The sequence below is a fragment of the Cucurbita moschata genome, unplaced genomic scaffold (assembly GCF_002738365.1).
Source record: "Cucurbita moschata cultivar Rifu unplaced genomic scaffold, Cmos_1.0 Cmo_Scf00046, whole genome shotgun sequence".
Lineage (NCBI taxonomy): Eukaryota > Viridiplantae > Streptophyta > Magnoliopsida > Cucurbitales > Cucurbitaceae > Cucurbita > Cucurbita moschata.
This window is the reverse complement of record NW_019268562.1, coordinates 602,775-610,730: the sequence shown is the minus strand read 5'-3', so window position 1 is coordinate 610,730 and position 7,956 is coordinate 602,775. Positions and strand designations below refer to the sequence as shown.

The window sequence follows — 7,956 nt, the reverse complement described above, 5'->3', positions numbered from 1 at the left end:
CATTTGATTGCAGATCAAGAGGTCACCAATTCGAACCTAGTTGGGCCCTTCTATCTAGGATAGAAATTTGTTACACTTTTTGGACCGACACTATGTCTAAGGGGTCACTAAGGTTAAAATCCTACAAAATGGATCCATGGCTCAGTGGTAGAGAATTTGACCGATCACCCGTTTGAACTTGGTTGGGCCCTTCTATTTGGGACAGACATTTTTTACACTTTTGGACTGGCACTCTGTAGGAGGGGTTGTTGAAGCTAATAATAGAGTTTGAATTAGTTAATACGGGAGAGAAGGAGGAGGAGAAGGAGGAGGTGAATTCAATTTCATCCACAAAACTCTCAACCAACTCCGGGAATCCCTCTATAAAATGACCTCCCTCCCTATCATTCACATCACTCCTCCTCTCAATCTCACTTCAAATTTGAAATCATGTCTAAGAGGTCACTAAAGTTGAAATCATGCAAAATGGGTTGAAATCATGCAAAATGGGTCCATAGCTCAGTAATAGAGCATTTGACCGCAGATCAAGAGGTCACCAGTTTGAATCTGGTCGGGCCCTTTTATTTTTGACGAATAATTACTGATTCCATGTACATTAAGAAAAGAGTGGTATCAAAGAGAAATAAGAATAATTACCGATTCCATGTACATTAAGAAAAGTTTTATAAATCTAAATGAAATCCTTATAATTGGAATGATTTTGTAATTCAAATAATTATCTTCATGAAAACTAAATGAAATCGTTACAATTTCTTTCTATTTAAAAGTAATAACTCGTTTTCATAAATGAAATCATGATAATTTTTTTTTTCATTTAAAAGTAACCACTAGTTTTCATAAATGTAAATGAAATCTTTATAATTTGTTTCCATTTAAAAGGTAACCGAAAACTTTTATAAATGTAATTGAAAACTCCACCATTTGTTACTCTACCAAATTTATAAATGTCATACTGTCAATTTTGCAGCTAGTCCATGATGTCAATTTTGTCACCACATCATCAATTTTGTCACCATATCATCGCGTCAGGTATTTTGTTTTGAATTTGATTGGTCCAAGATGTCAATTTTGCCACCACATCATCACGTTGGATATTTGTTTTGACTGGAACTTCTTCGTTTTATCTCTAATTTAAGTGAACCGAAAAAGATTTGTTAATAATTAAAGGTAGGTTTGTTATCATCAAAAGATTAAGGCAAAAAAGCCAACAGATAATAGATCGATTATACCTATAGGGTAGTTTTAAGCGTGACAACGAGACTATTTTTTTTTTTAAGTTAAAAATTAGAATTATAACAATCTACCTAAAACCCTCGGACTAATTTTGCTTCATTTCTAAATGCAGGCAGACAAAGTAGAAAAATGAAAACATGTAAATTGTAAACTCAAACATTTCAAAGAAATAAATAAGTTTTGATGGTACCAATGCTAACTCGAAAACAATCAAACCAAATTTATTTCAAACATAGAAAACTTCATGTCTCCTTCTTGTAAAGCCAATAAACCAATGTTGTGCCTTAAGTGATCAATGGATGTTGACTTTGACCAATTCTTACTATTTTTTTTCTATATTTTGAAACTATTTTAAGCACTCTTCTCTTGTACTCCTTATAATTTTTACCTTTTAAGGTTTTAGATATTTGTGCACCGGTGACAATTATGATTACCAGTCAACTGAGTCAAGTGGAAATAAATTTTGAAGATGAAATTAAAGTATTAATTTTGATGTCATCTTTACTTGAGTTTTGGGATATTGTTATTAATGAGATTCAATCTTATGTTATTAGTAATTCACAATGATAATATTCAAAATACTTGACATAAAAGGATGGTCAACATACGATATTTGAAACAAATAAATATTTTTGTCCTCTATGATATATCAAATCACTCCTTTGAAATTCCTTAATAATAAACCTGAAGTCTTACATCTTTTAAGAGAAAAGTTCCTTAAATAGAAGTCTTATTAGATACTTCTAAGCATTTAGAGATCAACTAGAAACAAAGCTAAACATTCTAAAAAAAAATTAGGGGTTAAAACTTTTAAGTTAACTTAATTTAAGAAACTTATGATTTTTATATTATCAAGACTTTAATTGAGCTAGGTTGATTCAATCTAGTGGACCCAAGAATTGAACCGAACCAAACAACCTAGTTAGCAACATGATTTAGTGGAAGCATTTTCACGCAAAGTAGAAGCAATAATGGAGGGTTTGAAATAATATAGTTTTCACCCCCTTGTTTCTCGAGTGAATATTGAATTAATATAGTTTACATGTTAAGTTTTGCACGGAAGAAAGAAAGACTGGGATGTAAAGTATTATTTTAATTTGTTTGTAATATACAACAATATATAAATTAACTATAAGAAATATATAAAATTACATGTTCTCCAAGAGCTTCAATCAACACTAAAGGAAGGGTTACTTCTACAACCACTCTAAAGGTGCTCAAAATCACAACGAGTTAGATAAAACATTTCTAGAACTTGAATCCAATAACTTGAGTTTGACTCGTGATAGGATCTCTCTTCTTGTGGAATTTGCATAAAATAGGAAAATCATTCCAAAATAAATTTTTGTAAGGGATTCTATAGTGTAGTGGTTAGCACTTTGGACTTTGAATCCAACGACTTTGGTTCAACTCCTGGTAGGACCTTTATGAAATGACCTTGATGCAAAAACATAGAATAGGGAACGACAACACAAGACATTTTAAAACAAAAGGGTGTTACCTAGCATTCGATGCGAAAACACAAATTTTCTTGAGGCATAAGGTGTAACATTCTTGAGTTATTTCGAACTTGCTCCGCTTCATGCCTTCCAAGGCTTCATGAACATGACCTCTGCTTGAGGTATTGTTGTTGGTTCGTTGGTTCCTCCGCTTCATGCCTTCCAAGGCTTCATGAACATGACCTCTGCTTGAATTGAATTTATTCTCATGTCATATAAAATAGACCTTACAGAAAATAGTTGGTAACGTAACATTCTTGAGTTATTCCGAACTTGCTCCGCTTCATGCCTTCCAAGGCTTTATGAACATGACCTCTGGTAACGTAACATTCTTGAGTTATTCCGAACTTGCTCCGCTTCATGCCTTCCAAGGCTTTATGAACATGACCTCATGCTTCATGCCTTCCAAGGCTTTATGAACATGACCTCATTTGAACCCATAATAACTAGCATGAGTTTTAGGTTCCGAACTTGCTCCAACCAACTTGAATTGAATTTATTCTCATGTCATATAAAATATACCTTACAAAAAATAGTTGGTAACGGCTTCATGAACATGACCTCATTTGAACCCATAATAACTAGCATGAGTTTTAGGTTCCGAACTTGCTCCAACCAACTTGAATTGAATTTATTCTCATGTCATATAAAATAGACCTTACAGAAAATAGTTGGTAACGTAACATTCTTGAGTTATTCCAAACTTGCTCCGCTTCATGCCTTCCAAGGTTTCATGAACATGACCTCTGTTTGAGGTATTGTTGTTGGTTCGTTGGTTCTCAATCTTGTATGTTTCTAACGTAATCATTTGAACCCATAATAACTAGCATGAGTTTTAGGTTCCGAACTTGCTCCAACCAACTTGAATTGAATTTATTCTCATGTCATATAAAATAGACCTTACAGAAAATAGTTGGTAATTTGGAGCATGTCTAAGCCTTGAGCTAGGATATGACTTCTTGTTTCGTTTTTCAGGAACTAAACCTTAGAGGTTGTCATGTCATGCATCGTATTTTAACCATGAAAACTCTTCCTAAGTAAATCTTAATTTTCTCCCCATGAGTGCATAGGTGGCGTTGTCATAATCGTGGCATCCTGCTAGCAAATCGTGGTGCAGGGCATCTCATTTAGGTGAGGGAGATAATTAGTTCATCATGGAATCCTGCTCATGGTACATATACCATACCATCCCACCTAAAGAGAAATAGGGGCCTCGCGGTACACTTCGTGAAGTGAGATAATGGTTACTTTAGGCATGGATCCTAGCAACTTGTTAAGCATGATGTTTGCATTAACCTAGGTGTTTTCTTGAATTCTTGGTGATCCGAGGTTTATGCATAACGTCTTGGGTCAAGCTTGGAACTTATATGTTCTTAGGAATAGCCCAGCATGATATTGTGCACGTAGTATCTATTAGAGACCAAGGGTACATCTAGGGAATCTATTATTTCAGGGGTACCACTTTAGTTATCCTAGGAGGTAAAGTTATATGGATCGTGATGAGCATTTTCTCCCATATCTTGGTTTAGCTAACTAAAGTTTTCCAATAACTCCCAAACTTCATTACCTTATATAACCTCTCGGGATAAGGATTCATACAACATTAGAGGTTGTCATGTCATGCATCGTATTTTAACCATGAAAACTCTTCCTAAGTAACTCTTAATTTTCTCCCCATGAGTGCATAGGTGGCGTTGTCATAATCGTGGCATCCTGCTAGCAAATCGTGGTGCAGGGCATCTCATTTAGGTGAGGGAGATAATTAGTTCATCATGGAATCCTGCTCATGGTACATATACCATACCATCCCACCTAAAGAGAAATAGGGGCCTCGCGGTACACTTCGTGAAGTGAGATAATGGTTACTTTAGGCATGGATCCTAGCAACTTGTTAAGCATGATGTTTGCATTAACCTAGGTGTTTTCTTGAATTCTTGGTGATCCGAGGTTTATGCATAACGTCTTGGGTCAAGCTTGGAACTTATATGTTCTTAGGAATAGCCCAGCATGATATTGTGCACGTAGTATCTATTAGAGACCAAGGGTACATCTAGGGAATCTATTATTTCAGGGGTACCACTTTAGTTATCCTAGGAGGTAAAGTTATATGGATCGTGATGAGCATTTTCTCCCATATCTTGGTTTAGCTAACTAAAGTTTTCCAATAACTCCCAAACTTCATTACCTTATATAACCTCTCGGGATAAGGATTCATACAACATTAGAGGTTGTCATGTCATGCATCGTATTTTAACCATGAAAACTCTTCCTAAGTAACTCTTAATTTTCTCCCCATGAGTGCATAGGTGGCGTTGTCATAATCGTGGCATCCTGCTAGCAAATCGTCTTAATTTTCTCCCCATGAGTGCATAGGTGGCGTTGTCATAATCGTGGCATCCTGCTAGCAAATCGTGGTGCAGGGCATCTCATGAGTGCATAGGTGGCGTTGTCATAATCGTGGCATCCTGCTAGCAAATCGTGGTGCAGGGCATCTCATTTAGGTGAGGGAGATAATTAGTTCATCATGGAATCCTGCTCATGGTACATATACCATAGCATCCCACCTAAAGAGAAATAGGGGCCTCGCGGTACACTTCGTGAAGTGAGATAATGGTTACTTCAGGCATGGATCCTAGCAACTTGTTAAGCATGATGTTTGCATTAACCTAGGTGTTTTCTTGAATTCTTGGTGATCCGAGGTTTATGCATAATGTCTTGGGTCAAGCTTGGAACTTATATGTTCTTAGGAATAGCCCAGCATGATATTGTGCACGTGGTAGTCTTGGGTCAAGCTTGGAACTTATATGTTCTTAGGAATAGCCCAGCATGATATTGTGCACGTGGTATCTATTAGAGACCAAGGGTACATCTGGGGAATCTATTATTTCAAGGTACCACTTTAGTTATCCTAGGAGGTAAAGTTATATGGATCGTGATGAGCATTTTCTCCCATATCTTGGTTTAGCTAACTAAAGTTTTTCAATAACTCCCAAACTCCATTACCTTATATAACCTCTCGGGATAAGGATTCATACAACATTTCATAAAATAAGATCTACTGAGAAAACCCGAGAAAAGGTCAAATTTTGATTTCACTTGGACAGTTCAGTTGAACTGGCCGTATCATCGTTTTCTTCCTCTGAACAGGAAGAAGATGCGCATTTTTTCGCATCGCCGCCATCTGAAACTCGGCCTGTACAGCCACATTTACAGCGTTTCTCTCCTCAATTTCTTCGTGAAACTTAAAGATGGATGTTACAAGAAAGGGCTAGGGATTTATTTGATAACTTCTAGTGGATCGTAGCCTAAGATATTCGCTACCAAAGTTCATCCAAAATCTTATTTATCGCTTGAGATAAAACAAAGGATTTCTTATTGGGTAGCGGATTCTAGGGGTTTCAAGGCCCTATTTCTTCATTGAACCACTTCCATATCCTATCTTCAGGCTAAAGGAATTGGTTTGGAGGAACGCCTTTGAGTGTAGGACCTTAATTTTCAGAAATCGTTCTCGGTATGCAACTCACTCGAAATGCCAGATTTTCGATCTCGTGGGTAGCTTATTCTACGACGTTTCAGCTCTCGATTCCTTCATCAATTTTACTCAACTTCTTCCTCTGAAGCTAGAGGAATCCTTAATTTGAAGGAAAATAGACCGTAGATAGGAACTCTTATCCCCAATTTAATTTCGAAACCTATTTTCTTCAATTAGGCACGCTCTCGAGGTTATTTTTCTTTGTGGTCTTCTATGGAAGCATTTCTTGGTGGTGCAGAAACTGATTGGAATCATTCTTGCTCAACGAGTCATCATGTATCCTCGAATTGGATTTTCAAGTTTTTCTTGAAGTTCTTCAATGGCTGATTGAATTGTGGGTAATCTTGTTGAGAAACGGTAGGAATAAGTTTGAAGAGAAATGGTGGAGGATTGTTCTCGAATTTGGAAGAAATCTGAGAGTAGGAGACCCATAATCTAAACGTTTATAGTCTTCAATTGGAGGATCGACCTTTCTCGATACTTATTCCATATTGTTGCTCCTACTTCAGACTTTATAGGAGGAGCTTAAACCGACATTGAGCGCTCAAGATTCTTCGTTATTTAGAAGTTTGAAGAGAAATGGTGGAGGATTGCTCTCGAATTTGGAAGAAATCTGAGAGTAGGAGACCCACAATCTAAACGCTTATTACCTTCGATTGGGGGATCGATCTTTCTCGATTCTTATTCCGTATTGTTGCTCCTACTTCAGACTTTATAGGAGGAGCTTAAACCGACATTGAGAGCTCCAGAATCTTCGTTATTTAGAGATCGAACTTTCTGGATAATTTTTTGGAGATATCAACTTCGATCATAGCCTTACCGACCTTGGCTTTGAATACTAGTCGTTTGATGTGATGATCCGTGCGTGTTTGTTCTAGATCATATCAAATTTTGGAGGAGATCGACGGTTGAGATTTGAGTTCGAAAGATTTTGCTCGGATGGTCACTGTAGATGCTCTTATTCTAATTAGAGTGGCATTTTTGTAATTATCCATTCTTCTAGTGGTATTTTGGTAATTTGCCACTTTTCGAATATTTTATTATTATTTTTCTCAAAAAAATCCATAATTTTTACAAATTTCTCTTCTTCTTTTTTTTTTAATCATTTTTCCCCTTTTTTTTTTTTTTGAATCTTGAGATTCCTTCTAGATAAGGAATTACAAATCCGGAAAGATTCTTGATAATTGATAAAATGACTTTTTTGCCCTTTTGATTTACTTTTTCCTTTCCAATCCTTTTCAAAAGGCCTTTAACTCCTTGAAATCACTTGTTGGGTACACGAGTGACTTGACTAAGTCCTTTGTGCTTGCTTAATCCTTTAATTTTTTTTCCTTTCTATCCTTTGGGTCTTTCATGAGTGGCTTTCATGAGTGACTCAAAAGAAGAACAAAAAATAGTAGATTAAAAATAGAGCATCCATGGCCCACACTCCAAAGTCCACTCATCCACGGCCAACTTAGTTACTTGAAAAAAAATGATAAACATGGAGTGAGTAAACTTAGCAAGTAGCCTACTAGTAGGTTCTTAATCGCGACCTTAAGCTAGGATATTACTTCTTGTTATGTTTTTGGGATCGTATACTGATCTTGAAAACCTTCCCCTAAAATAACCTTCAATTTTCTCCCCATCTATCTTTTTTTAAACACTTTTGAAAGTTAAAAGAGTAGTTTTGAAGTTTTTTTTTTTTTTTTT

The 7,956-nt window shown here is 36.1% G+C and overlaps 1 non-coding gene across 1 annotated transcript; it reads left to right on the top strand.

Annotated features, from left to right (window-relative positions):
* The first annotated feature begins 2,586 nt into the window (after positions 1-2,586).
* On the top strand, positions 2,587-2,658 carry TRNAQ-UUG. Its single transcript has one exon. It is a non-coding gene; the product is annotated as a tRNA-Gln (tRNA).
* The last annotated feature ends 5,298 nt before the right edge of the window (positions 2,659-7,956 follow it).